The sequence below is a fragment of the Gymnogyps californianus genome, chromosome 2, assembly GCF_018139145.2.
Source record: "Gymnogyps californianus isolate 813 chromosome 2, ASM1813914v2, whole genome shotgun sequence".
Taxonomy (NCBI): Eukaryota; Metazoa; Chordata; class Aves; order Accipitriformes; family Cathartidae; genus Gymnogyps; species Gymnogyps californianus.
Genome location: NC_059472.1, coordinates 74335498 through 74362000, shown reverse-complemented (window position 1 = coordinate 74362000; position 26503 = coordinate 74335498).

Genomic DNA, 26503 nt, shown 5'->3' with positions numbered 1-26503 from the left:
AAAAGAAATGGTGCAAAATGGGAATTTTTTTTTAAAGGTTTTTTATGCTCTGGAAATTTCTCTGGGAAGGATGTGTCAGAAAGTGTGTAGCACCTATACTTTGGTTCTGATCCAGTGGAAGCAGTCCCCTCCTGTGCCACTACCATTTCAAAGAAAAGGGCAAAAATTGGCCGGTTTCATTCCCAGTAGTCTTGCACTGGGGTCACAGCTCCTTTTCTGCCTTGCTAACTTTGACAGGATTTTTAGTCAGTCAAAGCTTTGAGGTAGATATTTCTAGGACTTTTCATACAAAAAAACCCACTCCAAAAGAGCAAGATGCCTTTAAACTTAAAGAAAGACTGAACTGATTGAAATATAAATAGAAAATTTAACTTTTTAAACAGAGAAATTCCAAAATTACTATGTCAGATGGAATAGAAATAAGAATGTTTTATAACCAATTCACTGTGTCAGTGAAGGCATGTCTTTGTTTCCAGGAGCAATTTCAGTCTACTTAATAGCTTTCTGAGTGGCACCAAACCCCACAAAATCCCTCTGGTCCCTTGGTAAAAGGAGTGCATCTCCTCTAGACCATCCCTAGAATGGTTTTTTGCCTTTGCATGCTTGTTGCTCCCATGGGAGAAGCAATCTCTGCCTCTGTCTACAGCAGTCCACCTGGCCTGTTTGTCTTTAAGAAACATAGCACACAGGGGAGGAACCAGAAAATAAAACAGATAATGTTCACTACCATGACCCCTTTGCAGTCAGGGGGAACAGATGTTGACCGTTGGACAGGATTTGCCATCAGCACTGTAGAGGAGACTGTCTTCTCTGAGGGGCCAGTGCTTCCCTGTGAGTCTGAGTTTCTTGTCTTTCCTGAAGTTGTGCCAGCTGTAGAGCTCTCTGTCTCTTTTGTTTCTCCTCTTGCAAGACAAATGAGAGCTTTTGAAGAGAGTTTTTTTGCACCTCTGAAGTGGACAGAGTCAAAACCTCAATGGCTAAAGAATTGCTGAGGAACAGCATGATCTCCTATTGTGTGAGCAACCACATATGAGCTCATTAGATATTTGTAAACACTGCTCTATTCTCCCAAGGTGGACATCCTTTTCCCGTGGCTCTCTGCAGCACCACTGAAGTTGCTAAGTGCATTTGTAAAGCACTCAGTGTGATGATGGAGTTGGCCAATCTGCTCAAGCCTCCTGCTTCCACTTTCCACTTCTCTCCAACGCCAACAGCTACTGCTGAAAGCTGTGGAGTCATTAGAAGAAGTAAATTAAATTATAGCAGCCAGGTTGGCTGAAAAATGTTCATCACAGGCTCCCTTTGAGCTCTGCCTGAGGGGTGGCTGATGCCCTAGGGACACAAGAAATGGCAGGGAGATTAACAGTCCGAGTCTGCATGGACAGATGTGTCTCACTTTAATCAGATGTTCGCCTTTTGTTAGTTTGGTCTGAACATCACAGTGTGTGATCTGCAAGAATGAAATGCTATTTGGGGACGTATGACTGTGAGTCTAAATGCATTTAAGGGGAGAGGAACACAGGATTACAATCAAAGGCCTCTAAAAAGCCAGGTGTGTCTCTGTATTGCTTTTGATGGTCTCTAAGAATATTTTATCTATTTCCTATGGATTAAAAGACAGGCTTAAGTACTCAAGAACTACTTTTCTCATTCTAAGAAAAAACAATGAAAACTGAAAGGTAAAAGTGAGAACAAAATATATATTTCTTTGTAAAGATTAATTTTAACAATGCTCAGACTGATCTAGAACATACATAATTAAAAACTGGAAACAGAAATATAGTAGACTGAATCATTGGCTTAATATAAAATGTGGTGTGAAATTCAGACTGAATACAAAAAATCAAGTTGAAATCTTGAACACCAAAACCAGGAAATGCGAAATCTGTCATGGTACTGTTCTGTGTTCTACTTAGATGATTTAAATTTTATTTCAAGATAATGATGAAAGCACAAAGGCATTACCGTGTCACCAAATGAAAAAAATAATTACTCTGGGACCATCCTAAGTTTCATTAAGACAAGCATCAATACAATCAGTCCAAGCTTTACCGATGACGCTCAAGTAACTGAGGAAAAAGCACAAATGAACTGGAGAAACACTGTAAAGAAGAGATAATTCAGAAAGCAGTCTGTGGAGACAGTATATAGTGGATCTGTAAAGTGTTGTGTTAACATGTCTAAAAGATTTCTGAGCTAAAGCCACCTGCTGTACAACAGAACAGCTCATTTCCTTCCAAAAGGTCTCTGCAGAGCTCCCTCCATGCTGCACAGTGTCCCCTCCCTGCAGAAACCTCAGGTTTTAATAGTCGTTTTTCCAAGACGTTTTTGTAGGTCTGGCAACAATGGAAGAATTAGAAATGTCTCTTCTCTCCCATTGGACATGTTACCTCTGCTTTTCCATACTTCTCTCATAGCCTTTTCAGCTGTTGATCTAAAAAGTTGACTGACTGACAAATTTTAAAGCCAATGAAAATATATTGTCAGGGTGCCACAAGGGCCGGGTCCCATCCCACCACCGTAGACAGGAGCAGGGCAGCCAGGGGGCACTGGGGCAGCCCCAGCCCTGGGAACTGGGCACCTGCCTGGGTATAGGGACAGGCCAAGGCTGGGCTGGGATGTGGGCCCAGGAGTGGGCCTGGCTCAGTGGGGCCCACAGCCAGGCAGGGCAGGGCTGTGGGGAGCTGGAGACCAGCTCTGCTGCAGCATCGCTGGGGCAGGGACTGGTGTCCCCAGAGGGCTGAAATGGTGTCCTGGTCCGTGGGCAGGATTTGGGGAGCCCCGGGGGACACGGGACAGGGCCCGGAAGTATACGTTCATGATAGAAACATTGTAATGTTAGAAATAACTCTCTTCGTACCATTTCCAAGAGCAACTAAATGTAAGCACTAGTTTCCTAGACAACTAGGTCTTCTTTGGAAACATTATTCATAATAAGAAGCTTTACAGTGGTTTTCAAAAAGCTTCAACTTCCTGTGGAGTGTTGTGTTATCCTTCCTAACACCTGTACTAAAACCTCAGAACTATCAAAGGTGATTTGCAATTCATTAGTTTTATCACCTCTTCAAAAAAAGTTGTTTTAGAGATCAAAGAGAGATCTGAAATCCCAAACATCTGAAAAAATTAGACCTAATGTTATGTTAGAAGATAAGGACTGGCTCCAGCATAGGACAACCTATGCACATCATAAGTAGCTGACAGACAGAGTCTAAAAGGGGTTGTGATGATAATGAGGTGGCAAGGGAAAATTCACTTAATCCACTCACTTTAAGGCATCAAGAACTAAAAGCTGTTCTATACTCTCCTATTCCAGCTCCTTTGGCAAGGTGTTTTGATGTTGATGAGGGGGTTGCAAAGAAAAGGAAATAAGGACATCATCCTTTTTTCTTTCATGGCATGATGCAAATCAGAAAAATGTTAATAATTGTATGTCAGTATTTCGTACTGATAGACCAATATGAAATATAATTTTATACCATATTATAAGCGTAAGTAAAGAATCTATAATGATGATACATGACACAGATCCCCCAAAAAGGGTGTGGAGGGGTACACTCTCACCCAGAAAGCTGAATAAATATTGGATGCTAACAACTGCATACAGATGGAGGGATTGATGAACTGATTTTCTGTAAATCAGTGAAATGGTGAGATGTCATAAGAAACCTGAAGAGCATGAACAGAAGTCTTTGATGCATGAAAGGCTTATAAGACTTCATTGAGTAAACGTCAACACAAAGATCAAGGCATCAACAAACTCCATCATCAGCAGTATTGCAGTTCTCTATAATTCTTTGCTGTTTAACAGGTGAAAATGGTCTCCAATTAGTGAATAAATAATAATTATGAATATGTAACATAAAGTATACTATTAAAATTAAGGGCTGCCTCTTATTGACTTTGTTGACCCTTGGTGCAAACCTTCCCACTACTTATTTTCTAAATAGATAATGCCTGCAGAAGAACAAAGAGAAGTACATGCACAGAGGTACATGGGCAAGTAGATGAGATACATGTAGATCTCATACTGAGATACTGACACATGCACTGAGATACATGCAGCTAGATTTTCCATAGCAACGTAAGCTCCCTTCCAGTAGGCAGAGTTTACTCTTGAGGTTCTGACAAGAAACTGAATGAATGCCAGAGAAGGCACTAGAAGATGTCTTCAAATCATATCATTAAAGCTATCTGGCATACAGGGACAACCTTATGGGCATGATTATTGGTGATTTTCTGAAATCTGCAATGGTCAGAAAATACACATGCACACACACTCTTATTGACAAGAAAATCTATGGAAAAGGGAATGTATTTCTTTAGGTTTTTAGTTGATTGGCACTGTCACAAATTTAGACAATGCATTCAGGAGGGTCCAGAAACTTTATATTTTGTGGAGGGGATGAAGAAGTTGTTTTTACTGGAAGAAGTAAGTCCCATAACTATATGACTGGCATCTCTGAAGAAGCACCAAATACATTATGGCTCGCAGTGAAATCAGAATTCAGGAAGAATGCAGGCATTCTATCAGGAAGCCCGGTATTGAACCTTCATGTTATAGGTAGAAAATGTATTATTGGAAGTTAAAGCTACAACACAGCATGCACAGACCACAGTAAAAGGCTACATGTGAAGGAAGTTTAGGAGTTGAATATTGAGGTTTTCTTACTGCTATTGCAAGCTGTTCCGGTATTTACTGTTTGCCTAAACATATGTATAAAGATACATTGTTCCTACTTGCAACATGTTCTGCTATTTTCTCTGTATCTTGGGCATCAATCAACTTAGAAGCTTTTTCCTTTGTGATAATACAAACACACTTTCCAAGTTTTATATGACATCTATATTCCAGTAAAAAAAAGTATATGTGTCTATGTATGGACATACATATCTGTATCCATACATATATATGCATATGAAAGTATGTGTCTATGTATGTATCTCCATGGAGTGAAGGGAAGACAACAGAACTGTTCAGAAGTACTTTGGACAGCTCAAACAGGTTTTACTACTACTATCACTACCAAAAAAAAAAAAAAAAAAAGTTCTGTGACCACAAAACCATTATACAATTAAAATCAAGGCAAAAATTACCAACAGCCAAAATTCTTCTACATCAAAATGAAAGAATGCCAAAATCCTTGGGTTATAACTGTCTCTCTTCAGCACTGGTAATTAAGGACATTTCCTGCAAGTTATTTGAGGTGTTCATGCAGCCGTGCCACATTATTTCCTTACTCACTTAGCTTTTTAGGCTTCATAAACCCTTATCTTGAACATCCAAATTGGGATCTCTCATGCTTGTAAAGTTGAAGATATTTTCTTCTCTGTTTCTATTCTTTCATGCATTTACAGCATTACATCCAATGAGGATGCATTTACTTCACACAATGGGCACAGTAACTCAGGGTACATGGTCTAGTGCTCTCCTTTTAGACAAGTGAAATGATTATCGAAAACACAAATTTTCATGACAACAGCACCTTATTTCCTTGAGTAAAATAATTTCCCTTTCCTATAATGGAGTGATCAACTATTGATAAGTGCATGCTTCATTTCCTACTGAAAGAATTCATTTCCCTGTTCCTTCAACACCGTTTCAAAGTCAAAGAAAACTTTATACCAATCAGACTGGTTTTTGGTCTTTAGTGACATATTTCTGAACTAGAATGATCATTGGTGTTGTGGAGACATCTTGAGGACAGCAAACTCTTCCCAAATCTGGCAAAGTTAGATTTACGAGTCCTGCCTGGACTGAAACACAAACAGCATTAGTCTTGCCCTACAATGGATGAGCTGCTGATGCAGAGAGTCTGTCTCCTGACCCATGAGTAGGTCTTTGCAGTACAGCACAGGTGCCTCCTCATTGGATTGGGATGGAAGTGAAAAGCAAACCGGCCTGGTGGTCCAATCCTGTTAGTAGATCTGAGCATCCTGCTTGCATGTAAGCCATGCTGCAGCTGCTTGATGCTGACTCTCACCTGCCTTTCACTGCTCTGAGTTACTCTCTAGCCTTGATGCTTGACAATACTTTCAAACCATTCAAGTCAAATTTGAGTATTTGACAAATCTAATTACAATGGCATACGTTTCACAGCCTCCACAGCACGGTTCTTTGATAACTTTCTAGATAGGTTTATATTAAATTGCATTAATGTTGTACTTTCTAGTCAGATACATTTTATTTGTAGCACTGTGCTCACACTTCAGAGCCAAGAATGTGGGCACACACAGAAGTTCTGAATAATCTTTATCTTTAAAATGATATTGTCAAATCAAAGAATTTTCTGTGGCTGATACATGGTAGTGCATTATTTAGACTGGGCTTTGTCTTCAAACAGTGGAGCCTTTTATTAGCTTCTCAGCATTTATCTTATTTAGCCATGAAAGGAGGCTGGACTGTCATGTCTTTGGAACAAATCTGAGGGAAACAAGAGAGATTTTTTTTCAAAGTGGGCATACCTTAATAAGTTCTTTATTTTTCTGATCTAACTAGTTGTATCTATTTTTTTTTTCAACTTAGAGAAAAAATGTCTCATATATACCATATCTTCCATTGCATTCTCAATATTATTCTGGTTTTGGCCAATTTGTTGTCCCTTAACATTCACTGTAGAGAATTCTTCACAGTAGAAATAAAGATTCATGAAACTGAGGTGATAAGAACAGAGTTATTTGTACAAAACTAATGATTCTCAGTGTTTTATGTTTCTTGTGCTTGTAATTGTTTTATATCTCTCATTTTCATTTTTTATTACACATTCTGCTCCACATTTGGGCCTTGGCAAGTTGAGAGAATTGAGGAATATTTCTCAAAACAGTAAAATCTTTCAGTTCAGGAGTAACATTTTAAGTGCAGTCACTGTATTATGCAGTTCCCAGCAGATGATTTTACATAATGAGTCTCTTTTTAGTAGAAACAACTCAAAGTATCAATTGGTAGTTTACTCCTATTCTTATTCAGTACAAGGTGACTTTCATTAAGAAAATGGAAAAGTACATTTTTATGACTGTGGCATTATAATTCTGGTACTGTTTTTCACTTAACTTTAAGAAAATATAATTATATTTGCTGATATAATAATCAGTACCAGATGTGTCAAATGCCTTTGATTAGAAAATGAAAGCTATAATCCCTGTTGTTTTCTGTGAGTTTATATTAGACTGCAATCATAACAATTTAAGGTGTAACATCACCCATTTCAGTGGCTTTTCTGAAGCTAAATTATGCCTTGACTTTAATGAGATCATGAACACAAAAATATACAGGTACCTACAGCTGCAAAGCAAACCTTGAGGGCCTTAAGATTGTTTAGCTAATAAAACAGAAGAACATTCAGTATAGGTCAAATACACATGTTATTTTCTAAAGATTTTTTACCACAGCAGAATTTATTAGGCAAAATCCAGCCAAGAGATCCATCTGCCTCTAGAGCTGCACTGTTAATGACAGAGATTGAGTGCAGATATTAATTTTCTACGCAGTTCACACAATGTATGATTTTTGTTTTGTCCCAACAGTTTTTAGTTCCCTCTTTTCTCTCAAAGTTCAAACGTTTCACCACATTGTAAGTTTCCCTAAAACAAAAAAATTATTCTTTCAGATGACCTTTCTTTCTTCGTTCCTTTCATAAGAGGCAAGCAAAGAATATCATTTAAGCCATTTTAAATATTTCCCTTATCAATCAGAAACAAAATTTGCACTTAAATTATTTGGGTATTCAGGCACTAAGCATATGAAGAAAAACAATAATCTAATGAAGTTGAAATAATCACACTGATTGTTGCAGCTGAGCATTTTCATCAGACATTTATTATCTTTCCTTCCTTTTGTCAGCTTCTTGTAAACATGTTAAATGTATTAATCAGTCTGTGCATAGATTTCATAAAGATGGCTGTATTACCTGTTCTATTAATAGACGCAATATTTCCCATGCAAAATATTGATTACAAAAAAAATGTTAGAGTTGAAAAGGTTGTTTCATTCAAGGTTAAATAAAGTTTGGATTGATAAACGCATTCAACAGAAAAACCTACAATGAGGTGGGATTCAATTGCTTAACATCTGGTGTCAACTGAGATGCCTTAAAGTATCTGAGGTATTTGCATGGGACTGACAGATAAGATACAGAACTCGCAGAAGAACTGCAAACTTTGGAGGAGCAGCTAGGTCAAATACCCCACATCCCTTAAAATAGGACTAGTCACTTATGCTTAGGCAACCAAATGTACTTTGGCCAGCAACTTTCTACTGTGTAGAAACTCACTTTTCTTTTTATAAGCCATATGATATTTTACCATGAATTTTTTCTTCAGAGCAATGTTATACACTATACTCACTTGTGCTGGTTTTGTCTGGGATAGAGTTAATTTTCTTCATAGGAGCTAGTATGGGCTATGTTTTAGATTTGTGCTGGAAACAGTGTTGATAATAGAGGGATGTTTTCCTTATTGCTGAGCAGTGCTTACACAGAGTCAAGGCCTTTTCTGCTTCTCACACCACCCCACCAGCAAGTAGGCTGGGGGTACACAAGAAGTTGGGAGGGGACACAGCCAGGACAGCTGACCCCAACTGACCAAAGAGATATTCCATACCATATGACGTCATGCTCAGCATATAAAGCTGTGGGAATAAGAAGGAAGGGCAGGACATTTGGAGTGATGGCGTTTGTCTTCCCAAGTAACCATTACGCATGATGGAGCACTGCTTTTCTGGAGATGGCTGAACCCCTGCCTGCCAATGGGAAGCAGTGAATGAACTCCTTGTTTTGCTTTGCTTGCATGCGCGGCTTTTACTTTCCCTATTAAACTGTCTTTATCTCAACTCACGAGTTTTGTCACTTCTACTCTTCTGATTCTCTCCCCCACCTCACTGTGGGGGAGGGAGCGAGCGGCTGTGTGGTGCTTAGTTGTTGTCTGGGGTTAAACCATGACATCACTAAACTCAATAGTTTCTTTTGCTGACAGTGAAACCTTTGATCAGGACTGAGATACATCAGCCACACGTACACAGAGATGATGGACACAGACAGAGACCTTTATAGCTGGTGCTGCCAGAAGATGCTCTCCCCCCAACAACTTTTCACTGCGTACCAAGAGGCAGTTACCACAGGTGATGCTGTGCACCTCCATAATCTATTTCAGCAGGGCTGATTTACAACAGCTTTCATTGCCTTGTAAATTAATCCAGCAGACATTTCTGGAAAGGGCTGAAGAGTATCCACTTCAGATCTGCTATTCCAGCAAAAAGGACACAGCAAAGAGCTGATGAGGAGTGACTTCTCAATCACCAGAGCTGTCTGGAAAATGATTGTCTGTTGTCAACCTCACTTCACCGGTAGCTCTTCTTACTTCTTATCTACACGTTAGCATCACCAAAATGTGAGGTATTAAATCATTTAATATGAAGGATGGTATATATTCAGAAATAGATTCTGTTATTTTAACTCACATCTCAAAGCATAACTGTGTCTATAGCAAAGGGGTAGTATAGTCTCTCCACATGGAGACCTGGAAGACAGTCTGCTTGATAAAGACTGAATGTCTCCTTCAATATTTCAGTGCACATCTTCATTCAAGTGCCAATTAAGTGCCATTTTGCATGATAACTCATGAGATTTTATTGATAGAAACACATTGTTGATTCTCACCTACCTGTTCTGAACGAGAGGAACACTGGATGCCCCATAGGCCATTTTCACTGCTAGGGCCATTGGCACCAAATGAGGCAGGTTTTCTTTGGTGAAGTCTTTGAGTGAAATCAGTGTCTATCCTTTCTGTATGTCTGTATAAAACTAACAAAGAAACTGGACCCCTGTCCTCTCCCAGAACGGTGAAGAAATCCTCAGGATCAATAAAATCCAATCAGATTATTTTCTGGAGCCGGAGACTCTTAAAATGGGCAAAGAATGCTTGACAGCATTTACCTTGTCCAACACAACAACTGATATGGTATTTAAAATACCAGGTATGCCATACATGAAAAGAAGTCATCTTTCATTGCCTCTACTTTTTCCTACACACATCAGCATTTGGCCATTGATCCATGTGTGCCTGAACCAGACAACACGGCTAACTCTTCATATGCTATGCCGGAAAAGATTAAACAACAGTATCCTATTAATGCCAACTTTGCAAATAACTGTATTCTATTTATATTCTTCATCAAAAGTTTATGTCATGTTTTCCATATTAGGTAATTTGCATGGTCTCCACACAAAAGGCAAAGCTGGAAACACGAGTTAAAAAATGGACCTATGAGCGTTCAAAGTCTTTTAACTGAGAACTGCACTGAAACAGACAGTCTTCTCACTACCTCCTCCAGAAACAATTCCGGTATTTTTTAGATACCTGATTGCAAGTTCCCCAGTTTCATATCTATTGTATTTTCAAAGTCAAATAAGAGCTTGTTTCCACAGGTTTCTGTGCTATGGCTCTGCTTAATAACAACATCCACTTGTACCATAAACTGTATTTTTTTTAACTTCTTCTGGGAACACTATTACTGTCCTTCAAAAGGAAATCTCATCTAGTATAGACAGAAGTTTTGAACTCTCCCTTGCATACACCCCCTTTTAGCTTTGAATGATTCTTCAGTAATATCTTAGGACTGCAACACATCCTCTCAACATATTCCAGTAAATGTGTGCTAATGAGGCAAATCTCTGGGACAAACTCCGGGAATTACTTAAAATTTACAATGAAACACAAAAAAACTTGAGGCAAAACAGTAGGTCTTTAGTTAGCTATCAACATGATCAAGGTGATTGCTGAATGTTTAAAAAGAGAAACTAATGAGCTTCAACAGGTAAACTTTCATTCCTTATAAACTTTCTACTATTGAAAATAAAGCTCATAAGCCTTTCTAGTTTAAATGTTGGTACTCTATTGATTATCATCACTGAATATATGCAACAAATTTATTCCCTGTCACTGAAGTCTGGCAGTGACTTAAGGCAATGCTCCTTGTGCCTTCCAGGATATGTTTAAGTTCTCTAATATATACAGCTGACTGAAATCTAACATGAATATATCATTTAAGTGGCATCTGCTTTCTTATCCCACATCATGATGCAATACATGCTATAAACCAGGAAATATCTAAAAAAGAAAAAAAAAAAAAAAGAAAACCTCAGCTATATTGTCATTTGAAACAAAATTCCCACACACATTTACAAATGAATCTGACAATCTGTTGCTGGAAGACTGTATCAGTAGAATTAGCACTATGTTTTTGTCTGCAGTTTGCTATTTTTGAGGTACACAAATAGAGTTCATAATGTTGTCTTTTCACTAAAAATCTTTTTCATCTAATTTGACTTCGATTACTCCTGAGCTTGGAAATGCAATGTCTAAATTACGGCCACTGTCCAAAGACCTTTCTGTGTTTCTTTCTGGCCTGATTCTAACCATGGACACTATGTACTGACCAGGAAGCACGAAAGAAACACAAGAGATGTGGTTTTTTACTATAGTAAAATAGCTGTAATGTTTCTAATGCTTCACCCAGATTAGCACTGCAATTATGGTTGACTAAAGGCAAATGTCTTCACACGGTTTCTTTATAAGTTTTCATTCATTTGAAAGATTATATCACCGTCACTGGCAGAAAAACTGAAGTATTTTATTCTCTACTGACAGAGTTTACAGATGAAACATGCAATATCTCCCTAAACTCAGACATTCCTAGAAGCCTAGCATACCACTCTAATTAAACTACTGTCAATGGATAATTCTGAAAGTAGCCACAGGAAAATGCCTGAGATCAATTGCCTCTAGCTTTAGTAACTTAATCACAGTTGATGATACATGTGTTATGTATCTCTCAGATATTAGTGATGCGGTCAAGCCACTCTTGTAGAAGAACATGCCTAGTCCATACCTTTCTGACTTAGACATTTTGGCATGATAGAGTTCACATTGCTCTTCACTACTCTTTTTACTACTTTGCTGAGACAGAAAACATTCATTTTAGCAGTCTGCAGCACCTGCAAATCAGGCCCTATGATATATTGAAACACATGAAGACCATCTGAAAAAAACAGCCAGTGAAAGGATTTAAAATGGTAAAATGTATTTTTTATTTTTGTCAGAAAAATATTGATTTGATAAAAATCATATTTTGGTAAACTGAAGTTTTCAATAATGCTTTCAAAGAGAATTATTTTTTAAGTATTCGTTTCAATAAAGTCAAACATTTCCTTTACATTTTATGCAATGTAACTTATAATAACCATGTCAAAAATTGCAGATTTTTCTAGTAATTGATACAGCATGTTGATATTACTGTAACAAAATTCTGATCTCATTAAGTGTTTCAACTACATATTTTGAATACAACTGTAAATGCCCGTGTTCCTAAAGGCCCCTGTATAATGACTTTGTGGTCTAAAGGAGGCTCAATGAAAGTGACAATTGGGTCAACAGAGCAGAACAGTGAACAAACACATCTGGAGAAAAAGCTCTGTGAGGTAACTTTGCAGGGGACTTGAATTATACCATACCATAAAAAATTCAGATCTCTGGAGAAATTTTTCCTCTCCTTTCTGACATTTTGGGTAAGCCAACATTCAGAAATTTCACTTTCGGTTTCATGTATCATGTCTTTTTTCTTTTCTTCTATTGCATGGCTAATGGCTCAGTTATTTTTCTCAGTTCTCTTCAGGCAGTCCTGGCTCGTTGTGATACTAGATAAGCAGACAATTAGCAGCAGTGCCCCCCAGTGTGTTTCATGCTATTCTCATTGTCTGTGTCCTGAATTGATTCAGGAATTCACTTATTGCTTTGAATAAACACTTTCAGAGTTCTTATTCTCCCAATCTTTTTTTTTTTTTTCAAGTCTAAAAGGTTCTTTGAAGAGGTATCCAAGCAATATCCAAGAAAGCAGCTTAAAAAGAAAATATTCCAAGGTCTTTTTTCTAATTAGGAAATCTTGCAGTAATCTAACTAATTGATTTAAGTGCGAATACATAAATTTCAAAATGAAGCTAAATAAGTCTCAAGGGCTTATGGTCCCTTGGTAATGCAAATAAGGGTTAGCACACTTTCATGGCAACTACCTAATTATGTGATTGGAACAAGCTTTGAGTGATGTTCACACAGAAAGTACAGACTCTTTATTGCTCTCTGCCACAAAAAACACAATTGTCTTTTTCCAATGTGTTTTTTCAGAAAATATTCTGATATTCTGGAAAACATAAAATTTGAGGGACTATTTTTAAATTGTCCTTCCTCTGTTCTCTTCTTTTTTCCTCCTCTTCTTTCTCTCCACACCGCTATTTTTCATATCAAAAACAGGCCTCCTCTGTCAAATACAGTTGTAATTATTGATACTCCTTGTCTTTGTCCTTCCAAATGCAGACATTTTCAAGCCATTTCAAGAAACAGAACAATTAAGGATCTAATTAGAATCTAATCTAATTAGAATATGTCTCTGTTTCCACATACATTAAGGAAACCTTGACCGTTTCCAGTCAGCTCTAGTTTATACTAGTTATAGTCCAGTCTATAGTAGTTATACTACTCCTTAATATGTGTGTAAATATAACAGAAGACAAAATCTACATTGTCAAAACACTGTAAATATTTAAGAACTTTAAAAATGTCATTTCCAGAGAAACAGGTATGGAAAAAGGCCTTAGCAAAAATATCTATGTCAGATGTCTTCATGGTCCCATAGTGCTATTACATAGGACACAGATTTAAGAATCATTCACTGTTAGGACTTAACTAGTTGCATTTTATTTTAACTTGCCAAAGGTAGCTCTTGAAAGAATTCATGTGCATTTGGAAAACAAACCGTACAATAGCGGCTTCCCTGGATTTTATTGCTCTGTCTCCATTTCCACTTTCATCATCTACTTCCACATTTTGCCATAACAGCATGGTAAAAGGGAGAAGTTACAGGACCAAAAGATTAAGGCTTTATTTTGTCTTACCTATTGATATAACTCAGGATAAATCACCTCTCTGATCCTCATTGAACTTAACTTTAAATCTAATCTATAGATTAAATATTAAATAATAAGTTATTTAAATATTTAAATGTAATATTAATACTTACAAGGATTGTATACATGTTTGTTTCATACAGAGAAGCACAGAAGCTATTAAGCAAAAGTAACAATAGTATTTTATGTTATCCCTAAACAGTATTTTTCTGTGTTCTTAGTAACAGTTACAAATTAAAAAAATAAAGATCCTGTCATCTTCAGACAAAATATTTCTATTTCACAGAGATTCAGAAAATTATTTAGTGTAACTATTAAACGTGTTCTTTCATTAAAAACAAAACAAAACCCAGAAGAAACATTGCAACTAGGCAAAATAACTGCCCAAAATAATTCAATAAGATCAGTATAAAGTTCAGGCTTTTTTTCTCTGTTTCTCCCTCTTTTTTATTTTTCCAGTGAAAATATTTCCTCTTCTTTTTAAGGGAAAAGATTTCATTAGAAACAATCAAACTGAGGTCTTATAACTATTTTCTTTTGTAAAATGTTCTAAGATCTATACCTACTAATTGCTGCAGGAGAGCTCAGGAAAATGCTTATCTTTTCCAATTCTTCTCTTTTGTACTACCAGTTTATAGCTAAAGGACAGACCCATTCAGTTCTTCTCAAACTCTAAGCCATTGACAAGTCGTGCAAATACCACTAACACTCCTAATCGTCAACCAGATCACAAAACAAATATGACGTTTGCATGGTGATTAGTTTCACCATTAAAAGCTGATGCAGATACACTGCCAGCTGTTGGCTTATCTGACTTTGATAATTTAATTAGGTTGCTTTGTCACATTGGGAAGACACATAACAGGACAGGCAATCATGATAGACACTTTTTCCTTACTGGGCCACATTCATTTCTTCCCTCTATTAAAAGACAAGAAGCTTATCTTCCTGTTGGTGTACACTTAAACTCAGTGCTACCAGAAGTATGATATTCCATCAAGGCTAAGTAGACCAAAAGCAGGGCATTCAGTAAGCAACACTTTCAAAGACTAGTTCCTTCAGACATGAACTGCTGTCCAACATTGGGTGCTCAGACCCCATTTCCACTGCTTTTAAAAGTCTTCCTTATCTTTTTGCTAGAGGAAAAGAAGCAGGAATTCCGATTTTGAGGTTTGTTTGACAGACTATTAACCACTGCAAAGAGCAAATAACTACATCTATGAGAGGTGGAAAGACTGGCAGTCAATGAATAAAGGAAGAGTAATCACTGTATTCACCTTCATTTCAACATGTACCTTATTTACAAGTTCTATACAAATTCAATAGCAGCTATTTTCAGTCAGGCCGGGATCAGGTCGAAGCATGTTATTTTAGCTCTGGGAGAGTACTTAGCTCCCAAGAGTCAGGTCCCGACAAATGTTCAAAATCTTTACAGATAAAGGTAAATAAGGATTTCTCCTTATTCAGTGTTTCTGCACTGATCACTGTATTCCTCCAAAACATGACATTTAATTTCCCTTATCTAAGCATCCTTTGAAAGGTGTGGACTTGTTCTCTAGAATCAGTTGTCTTCCTACCTTATATGAGCTTTCTGCTATAGTATACATGAGCAAAACAATATATCCAAAGACATTTGATTTCATTTTGGCTGTGAATATTGCATCAATATCATTTTCACCAAGTATACAAAACTGACTACATTGATTAATCACAGAGCCAAAATGGTATGCTTTATTCAAATTTGTTTACTCAGAATTTTACTACATGATTAAAAATGAATGGAGTATATGTTATATTATTTACTAAATCCATTATATTTTAATGATACTACATGTATATTCACACTCTGTTTATGTTCATATTTTGTATCTATCATCATACTGTCTGGGCACTTATCAACTGTAGTAAACAAGAGAAGTTCTCCATCTTCTATGAGATTTGGTATCATTGTATTTTAGTTTCCATATTGCTTAGTTATTTCTAGGACTAACCTCCATGGTTCTTCTGCATTCTGGGGAGATTTATTTACTCAAGACAAAATAAGTGCCTTTTGCCCCTTTATGCCTCTGGGGATGACTGGAAGACGGGCTGGGACTTGATCTCTAATGTTTATATAAACATGAACTTACTGTAACTGAGTATGTTATGTAGCCCTGTGTTACAGCTGAAAAATCTGCTCAGGTGTTTTGACACAAATAGTAGAAGTCTGAATCAGGACTTTGTTGCAAGTCTGAACAGAGTTTATCCCATTCACATATGCCTATGAGTTTCTTATGTTTGGGTTCAAATATCTGATTCGCCTTGAGAAGCTGCTGGCCTGTGAGTGCTTCTACAGGTAATAGGACATTCTTTGACGGAAGTAGCTATTTAAGTGCATTTAATTACTCCTTCTCTGTTGCCTTTCATTGCCACTTCTGCTACATAATATAATGACCAATTTTTTCTAATTTTGTTAGAAACCCTAGAAACTGGGTTTCTAGGAAGAAAAATAAAAACCTTGACAAGATTAATTCAGTAGAAAGTGATGTGCTTTTTTCTATACTTTAATTAGAAGACAAGAATCCTTTCTTATTTATAAACAATGAATTTAACAGAAAAAAATGTACCAAGTTTATCAGATCAAAGCTTATTTAAATGAACTCCAAACATGTTACACTCTGCCTTAGGAGTTGTTAAAAATGACTCTTTTAATCAATTTAATTGAAACAGATTCTTGAAATTATCCAAGATATCATATATTTCCTATTTTTCTCTAATTTCCAATGGAAGACAGTGTCTTGAATCTAAACAAAATTAAGGCTAATTCCATAGTTCTTGTTTCCTTTCCACTGCTCTGTAACCTGTATCAGAGTTTTAGTGAAGGATGAAAGAATAATTCTAGTGAATCAACAATTAGCTGAAAAATTGTTCATTCTTCACATTAAAACAAACTTGCTCTAAGCTTTGGGAAAGTTATGGCAGTAGGGGTACCATCAGCATTTGTCTAAAGATATCCAAATCTCCAATATCGAAGAAGAACACAGAGCACAGAGTAGAATTTTATTGAACAAAATAGAAGTTGCATGATATTACGGCTTTTTGTCCACAAACTGTGTTTCTTTGTTGACATTTCTGTGGAGTTATGCACCCCATGCTGGCTTGCCTCTTGTTCTTCTTGAACTCTGAGTGTGGTTTTGGCAGTGTTTTCAGTGCACACGCGTGTATGTTCAGGAGTGCTTCCAACAGAAGCAGAGTGAAGTTTGGTACAAATAGTCAAAGAATGACCCAAGAAGTGGGAGAGATTTTGTGGAAAGCAACGCTGGAGCTTCTTGGCTGTAGGAGAACACAGCTGTGCACATGCACACACACACATTGTTTAACAAGTAGAATAAGGAAAAGATTTTGGCACTAGAATAGAGGAAAGACTAAATTATTTCAGCTAAAATAGAAACCTGAAGCTTAGTCAAAATTTGGAAATGAACTAGGGCCAACTGAATATATATATTTTAGTTTCTGAACCAGCCAATTAAGATCTTGCCCCTCAAATTTCTAATTTTAGGGTTGAACTGGAGCTCAAAGTGCTGAAATTAGATAATAAAAAGAATAGTTGATGTATTTCTGGCCAGTACCACATGCACTGGCTAACAGTCCATCAAGGAACTATCCAAAATGGAATAAGCCCTCCTAAATAAGACACAGATTGAGCTGTTCTTTGACATCTTGAAGACAAAGGTAGAAACTACCTGGTAGAGTGGAAGAGTCTGGTAGCAGAAGTAGATTACAAATTCTCCCCTCAAGGAAATGCAAGTATTGGAAGAAAAATGTTGGAACTGCAAAGCTTGAGAAACACAAAATGGGGAAATATTGCCATGTGAAGGTCTTTATCAAAAGGCATGTGTAACAGTTTTAATCAGTACTAAATCATACCATGAAAGTGGAAAAGGCATCTGCCTCTACCGTTTAGAATTTCAGTACCTGATACCGACTGGCTCCAGGGCAAAAATAGATTATCATGAAATCTGAGGGGGCATCTAGTTTTGCTGTACATAAAGGTATGGGAAGTCTACTCTGTCCCCATCTTAAAAAAACGTCTGAAGAGGACATGGATGTCAGTTATACACTGAGCATCCAAGACATATGCAAATTTTTTGTGCATTCAAGTTTAAGTTGCTCTCATCTAACTGTAGGCATTTAATTGAGATGCTTGGCTTCCACAGGGTCTCTCTACAGTCAGTGGAGAGAAGAAAGCACTTCCTCCAGGTAGTTCAGGCCATCACACTCATCATGTGGAAGTGCACTGATTAGAGGGATAGCCTAGGGTGATGAGGGTCCTTTGCGAAGTACTTCACTTAATACATAAAGTTAGATTGACTGCATCTGAGGCTTAAGTTTTAAACAGAATTTATATTAAAACCTGAAGCAGCTTGGTCTGGTTTTAATTTACTGAGCAACTCATATAATATACATTATATATTTAAGAAATGTGCAACATTTATGCAGTCCTTTAGACTAGCATTAGAATATTCTGATGATTCATAGATAAAAAATTAACTTATTTTCACAGCTCTACTCTCCCTGCACTACCAATGCATAATGCTCAAGGGGTTCATGGCAATATGCCATGAATTCTTACCTTTCTGGAGCAAAGTCTCCCTGGTTTGCATAACAGATTCTGTCCATTGCAATGCCTGTGTCTAGTCATACATCCTTTCAGTCCTAGGCACCACATTTACAGCACCAGAGGGCAGAAATAATTCAACCTTTATTTCAAGAAAACCTCTGAGTTTTCCACTGTTGTTCAACTTTTTATTGACTTGACTTGCAGTCTCTTACAGATAAATATGCTAACAACTCTGTAAAACCACAAAAATTAAGACAGAGGTAATGATGAAAACCTTTCAGAAGAATTATTCTTATATATGTTTTCGATCTATTGATTGAAATAGCTCCAGCTGCTGTTGATCAAGTACTGAGAGACATACTAGCCTGCTTTTTACAAGAAAATAAGGACTAAAAGTCAGAATTAGTATCCAGATGCTGCTAAGAGGAAAGATTCTTGTGCAAAAAGATTTTTTTTTCCTTTAACAGCAGGTACAAATTTTAGAGGCAGGAAAGCGGTGTAAAGTAAGGAGTTTGAGAGGATAGCATGCACTTCCACCTGACTGTGTACCCATCCTAGGCAAATGGGTGCTGCAGCTAGGCCAGTTCTGCCAGACAATAAGTGCAGGTGATTGGAAGCCAGAAATCTTCATTTCAGCACATGACTACTTTGTCCTACAGCCACTGGAAAATTCCTTTTTCACTTCCATCACCATCTATTTCTGTAGGATAGCATCATAATTATGTACTGAATCACAAGGCAGTATTTCCTAATGATCTGTATCCTCTTTTAAATCTTTCTGTACAAACATATTTGTTACTTTTGTGTGTTTCTGTCTTCAGAACAATGGCAAAAATGAATGGCAAACCCCCAGGTATTTGGATTTCACATAGGAAGAAAGTCTCAAAGTTGGATCTTGATTTCAGCCGGTAAGAGAATGTCAGGCCATGGATCTCTGGAAAGGTGTATAGTATAAACAGAAACAAGATAATCCCTCCTATGAAAATAATTAGCATATCCTCCATAATTACAGTTTGCCAGACATCAGACATCATAATAGGAGCTAAAGAAAATCATAGATGTCCACCCATCCATGTGCTTCTATTTGTATCTCAGTGCATTTCTTGTCAAAACTGCAATAATAGTTATTCTCACTTAGCTTCAGACTTGATTCAAATACTCTTGAAACCAAAAGAAGAATACCTTTTTAGCATTATGATTGGGATCTCAAAGAGAAAAATTTACATGTAGAAGGAAAGGCAACAAAAAGATCCAAAAAATAACTTGTATCTATGCTTATGCATCACAGCGTTGCTTTTGACTTAGTGCCAGTATATTTAGCACTTGTTCACTGGGGTATCTTCATAACATTGCCCATGGTGATGTCTAAATATAAAAGGAAGGGGGGTAAATTGTACTAATAAACCACAACACTTTTTGTTGTAGTCTTGCTGCAGTTCACTGTAGCCAGGTCGGAGTTTCAGAAGGGTGCAGCTTCTGGGTGTTCCCAGAGCAGGAGGTCTAAGAGCTGGAGCACAGTCCCCAAAGGTCGCTCTTCTCTGCAGTCCAAGGAATGACTGCTCCCAATGTAGATACACATGCAGTAGTTTTTGTAAAATCCTCACATTTCCAGCTGTGTACACAACACAGGACAGAGCTCAGCACCATCTATAAACCTGCTCAGCATCTGCACAGCCAGCCATGCTGAGCTCCTTGTTGCCATGGCTATACCGCTGTTTAGTGTCCCAGCCAGGTAATTCAAATTTACATCTGCAAATGCAAGCTTCAGTCACTCCACTACCTGTGGTGTAAACATACTCTGAATTCATGGATGTCAGGCTGCAGTCTACCAACCACCTGTGGTTTACAGATACCCATTAAAGACTATAGACAAAAAAGCACACTGTCTGTCAATCCTGTACTCATCTGATACATAAATTGCTACCTTCACACACACAGAGGAAGTATATCTAGCTGTGCTCCTCCTACTCACATAAAAGTAGCTTCACAACTCATTGTTTAATCTTGGGCAAATTGCTTAATCCTACTGTACATCTATTTTCCAGTCTGCTAAATGCTTTGAAATGACAAGGATTATCTATACCAGAAAAATGCTGTGAAGTAGCATTCATTAATACTTAGAAAACAGTTAGAGATTATTAGATAAAAAGTGTTAACATTTTGATATTTTTCTGTCTTAAATTATGTTAAAATGGTAATTATTTATAATTGAAACAGAAAAACAAAATATGGACAAAATTTAAATGCATGAAAATATAAACATGGAATCCAAATAAACAGCTATAAAAATGTCATTTAGAAGAACTGATCATGTCATGAAAAGGCACAATATGCCTGTAAAACTGTCTTTAAAACAGCGGGAACCTCATTTGGCTGCATTTCCACAGTAGCACCTGTTGGTGGCTTGGTAGGAAAAAGACATTTTTCCTTAAAAAAAAAAACAACTAAAAACAAAGAGCCCTCAAACGTGCATTTCAGAGGAAGACAAAAGTGCAGCATCTGTATAATGTGGAGCTGCATCTAAAATTAGATAAGAAAAACAATCTCTTGCAAAAGTATTAACAAAGCAATATGCTGTTAAAGCAGGTTTATGATACAACCTGAATGGTTTTTAAAATATATTTCAAGGTTTTCAGGCTGTGGATGATTCTATAAAGCTCTTAGCCACTTGGTCTGAGCACAAAGGTGGTGATTCTAATTTTAGTTCGGGGATGCAGAAAAAAGCCAAACCATGATATTTGAGTATAAAGGCTAGAGACGAAAAATTTGTTAGAAATGGAAGGAAAATACTTAACTTTTTTTTGAAAAGAAGTTTTGAGCAATAAATGAGTTAGAGTTACTGATGATAGTTGTGATTCACAGGATTAAAAAATATTTGCAGTGTTATTTTTCTCCATTGTTTCTGAAATTGCTCATTAAAATCTTGTAGACTTTTTCAAGATTGCTACCTATACAGACATACAAATATACTTATGCATAAATCTTTTGGGGAGGTCAGCAGTTCTAATAGGCAATGAACTCTCTCCAGAGATACTTTTTTAAGATTAATGACATAAGCATATTTTTATCCTGAAATATGCTATCAATCTGTGTATGTACTCCAGATTAGAGGATATATTTGTAATTTTGTAATTTTAATAAATCCTACTTAAAATTTCTAGACGTTATAAAGAGCAAAACAATACTACAGTTGAGTTCCAGTTTGTGACTATTTGTGGATATGAGACTGCATATGGGAGCTGGATGATTCAAACTGAGTATTTTCAGTGGCATCATATACATAGAGTTCATCTAGCAATTATTATAAATCTCTGGTCATCCAGCAAAGGAACAGATCCTCTTCCCTCCCCTCCCTGTCATGAAACTGCTTTATAAGTTCTGAATACTAATTATCAACACCTATAGATTAACACAGGAATAACACAGAGTTGTCAATCATTTCCCTAGAATATTCACTGAAACATTTAATATACTGAATATTTAGAAAAATAAAGAAAGGTTAGTTTTTCTCAGTACCTCAGAAGGAAGAATAACAGTAGCTGTTTGCCCAAATTAGTACTGTGAATGATTACCTTTTACATGAGTGCCTCTAGATTTACAGATTTAAATTTGAAGCTGTAGGCAGTTTCAGCCAATGCAAAATTTGAAGATATGAGAACTCCGCAGGTAGGCATGTCACTTTTAAGCCAGCTGGTATGAATAACCCACTGCAGGAGCAGTATGTTTGCTCAACTAAAATCTATACTAAATCTATTGTAAACTAAATCAATAGTCAGGCAATTAATAAAAATTACCACCTTTCAGAAGGGCTGAACATCAACAAATCTTTCAGTGAGTATTAAGCTTAAGATAACCAAGCATGAATGTCCTAACTTCTGTATTATGTGTAGCCTCTACTTTAGGCTCCGACAGTGAGAATTGGGTATATAAGAGATATATATCCATGAAGAAATGATGATTCCTATCATTGAAACTGACTATTCAGAGGTGCTTAACTTGCTAAGAGGAGATCTGTATTTACTAAATCACAAAGGCTGAGAAAGACATAGCGAAGATACGAAAAAGCTCTCACATTTCATGAAAAATGGTTTGGATCAGATCACTGGTTGCTATTCAAAATAAGGGAAAATTTACTGCAGTGATGAGAATAAAAATAAAATTCATTAGAAGGAAAACACTTTTGGGAAATAACTTAGCAGTCCTACTAGTAGATTCTATACAAACTGGAGTAAGTAACAAGCAAGTAATTTGGATTTATATCCAGTCTCCACCTCAAACATTGCTGAGCTAAATGATAGGAAGTGAACCTAAATAATTATTTCTATAAAGCATTAATAGGTTTTTGGTCTTTAATACACTTTATAGCAACATAGCTATAGTAATATACTATAGTAATATAATCTATGATATTCCTCAGATACCCATATCTGCTGTTATTTTGTGTGCTAGCATTGAACACAAGTTCCCTCATTCCTTAAAATTACAGCCTGATTGATAGATTCTTGAAACTAAGTACGTTTAAACATTCAGATCTCATTTTGTTGATCCTGAGATTGTGGCAATCATATATATTCCCTGGAACACAGTATTTTTCAAAATATAACACAGATTATCTTTAGGCTATCAGACACAGATAAAAGCTGTACACAAAAGCACAGCTGTAGAAAAAGCACAGATTAATCTGAGAAGATGTTTTGGCATGTTTTCTCTTCAATGGCCATTATTACTGCTTTTGTAATGTAGAAGGATGGAGGGAAAGATGCAGGAAACTCTTACACAACCACATGGGCCAGATCACATACTGTGTTCATAATTTTTCCATTACTTTTGAAACTCTGTTCAATTATTTAAATATAAATCAAGCTGCGATGAAGTTCAATAAACAGTCTTCTTTGTTTTGTCATCTTTTTTCATTCAAGTACAAAAATGTGAAAATGGGCTAGGTTCTCCCACCACACTGGTCAGCTCAAGATCTTACTAAATTCAAAATTAAATGCAGTTCACTTCTCAGCAGGAAATTGACTGACCTGGTGTGTCATTTTTTTTATAACACATCTACTTTGTGAAACATACTAATCCAAGTTCAAGGTTCTTCATCACCTTCTCAGCCTTCTATCTGACAGGAAGATATATAGAGGCAAGCACTGGGTAGCTAAGGTAAAATATGAAGATATTGATTTTTTAGGTTGTAGCAGATTAAGTAACCTGTAAAAACCAAAAGTCATCAGGAAGAAAAAAGGTCCAAGTCAAGTGCCCTCACGTCTTCAATCTGAGTTGTTATTTTTGGATGATTAAGAGGAAAACATTTTATTTCTTCAGAAACCAGTATATTTATTGCCTTGCTTTAAAAGCTAGAATGCTAGTAGTTGATAAAGCACATTTTCCTGGACTGTACCAAACACATACAAAAAGATCCACCGAATCTAAAACTAAAGTTACCTGTTTCTATACAAGGAAAGGCAAATGCCTGCCATCTTTTCCTTTGCGTGGAAATGGTACCCATATGTTCAACACATAATTCAAATCATTATTAAAAAAGTGCTTCTTGAGAAAAATCGTTAGGTCTGATGTTTCTGATATTCCTTAGGTATGCTCACTTCTCCCTTATTCCTTCCAAAACAGAGGGAAAACTGAATTCTCAGTAATCACAGGGACCAAGATATTTTGCCATTGTTCTTGCACTTTCATACCAAAATGTTTTCTGTTAGCTTGCAATAGCAGCGGAATGGGGCCAGATGATTCAGAAAGTCACCTCCAAGATGATGCTCTTGTGGCACGTGGCTTTTCATTTGAAAGGTCAACCTTGAGCAGAGATGATTTAGAAGTATCCAGAAGGTGATTACCATTAGAATGAAGGAAAAAAAACCCATGAACTTCTCCAGTTTTGTGATGAACTTGGAAAAATAGTCTTTGATTAATCCTCCAAACTGGCGTATCACGGCTCGATAATTTTCACAGTAATAGTAGAGAAGACACTTGAAATTTTTGATGTATATTGTAGCTGGGTCAAATATCCATACTCATCCAGATCATGTTACCAAGCTTCTCAAAGAGACTATTGGCAATGTTACTGGGCTGGCAGTTCAAGCGAACTGCCACTTCCAAGGAAAGAGGGATCAGACTGTCAAGCTGCAAACCTGGATACAATCCCTCTCAAAAAACAGCATGCTGCTAAGCATGCCACCAGGCCAACCATGTGACAAAATGTTCAGCTCTAGATCTTGTTTAAAATACAAAATCAGTCTTCATTTGCAATACACAGCCTATATTGCTTCTCTATTGCTTTCCTCTCCCTCCAACTCTGCTCATCACAGACTCTTCCTTTCTTTTGCTGAGATTTCTGTAGCTTCCTCCTTCATGCAAGCCTGGTCATTTTGGAGATACCAAATCGTCCACATTCAGTAAAAGCAGGGCATTATTTGGGACTGTTTTATCTTTCTATCAGAGAAGCGTGAAGACCCTTAAAGGGTAGAATGAAATAGCTCAGTGTGACATTTGTACACATCTTTGGATGGCTTCTCTTTCCTGTCCAAGGCGGTATTTTGGACGGACCTGTAATACATTACAGAATGAAGAAGACTTAGAGGAGAGTATTTCACAAATTCAGACAATCTGTTTGAAAAGTTTGGGAATTCCTTGTTATATTTTACTTTGGAATTACCTAGTATCTTGTAGCTTGCCTCTTTTTATTGTCGGCTGGATGCATTGGGTTTGTGTGTGTGAACTGTGTGTGAACTCTACTGTGAACTGTAAAAAAGAACCCTCCAGGCAATTGCACATATTTAAAAACAAACAAACAAAACATGCATTAAGCAAAGCATAAAAAGTGCTGTGGCAATCCAGTAGTGTCTAGGGACTGGGAGAATCTAGGCAGCCAGTCCTGAATGTGAGAATTAGAGTTGCTAATAGGTATTTTTCAGAAATAGCTGAATATGCAAAAGTACAGCACTCAGCTGGATCTTAATAAAAAGACATAGTGTAACCTAGGTGGTAGGGAATATGTCAGATGTTCTAAGGTCAACATACAAGTGATGGAAATCTCCAGCCAGGAAATTTTCTGATATGAAATGGTTGAATATAAGGTTGCCATCTGAGCCTTACAAAAGGGATGAGACAATCCAAGCCATATTGAAAGAAAAGTCAAGAGCAACTCCATGAAGATATTTTGTATATGAAAATGAGGGACCTTATTTTGGAGACTTAAGTTGGAAGAGCACAGTTTATAAGCAAAGCCTGCAACATTCTCCTTTTCTCTTTTCCCACTTAGCATCAATTCTGCAATTAAGCAGCACATATAAAATATACTTCCCCTAGCCTGCTGCACAGAAATCAGTTAATGAGAAAATCAGAAAACCACTTGGGATTAATGGCAGGGGATTTTAGCTGATGTTGTTCTTGCTTCTACTTTCATCAGGTGCACAGAATAAGGTGAAAAGATTAAGTTGTTGTCTGCATTCTGTTTTCCCCAGTATGGACTTAATGCTTTACATATCAAGCTTGGATTTCAATTTTTTGGATTTCAAAGATATTAGAATACATAAAAATATTTTTCATTGAAACTTTTTACCTCATAACAATGACAAGCTGTTCCTGTATTTAACTAGCTTTTATACATATGTGATTTCTTTGGGAAGCTTTTTGTCTGTTGCAGGTTGAGTCAAGGAAGCATTTGGGAAAACAGTGCCTGAGAGAAAGAGCTGGTCAAAAAGCTCCCAAAAGATCAAACGCTCTCTAATGATAAAAAAACCACAAAACATTCAGTGAAGCTAAGGGCTTCTCTACACCGCCCTATGAAATGTTTACCCTTGCAAGGGGAAAAAACTTCACCCTCAAAATAAAGTTTATCATGAGAGTTACCAGAAAGTGCTGTCTGACAGTTCCAGTGTGCCAAATGTGATCACATGTGCTTAGGCATCGTGTATCTGAGTGTGGACTGTAACTCTGGTAGTCTGAG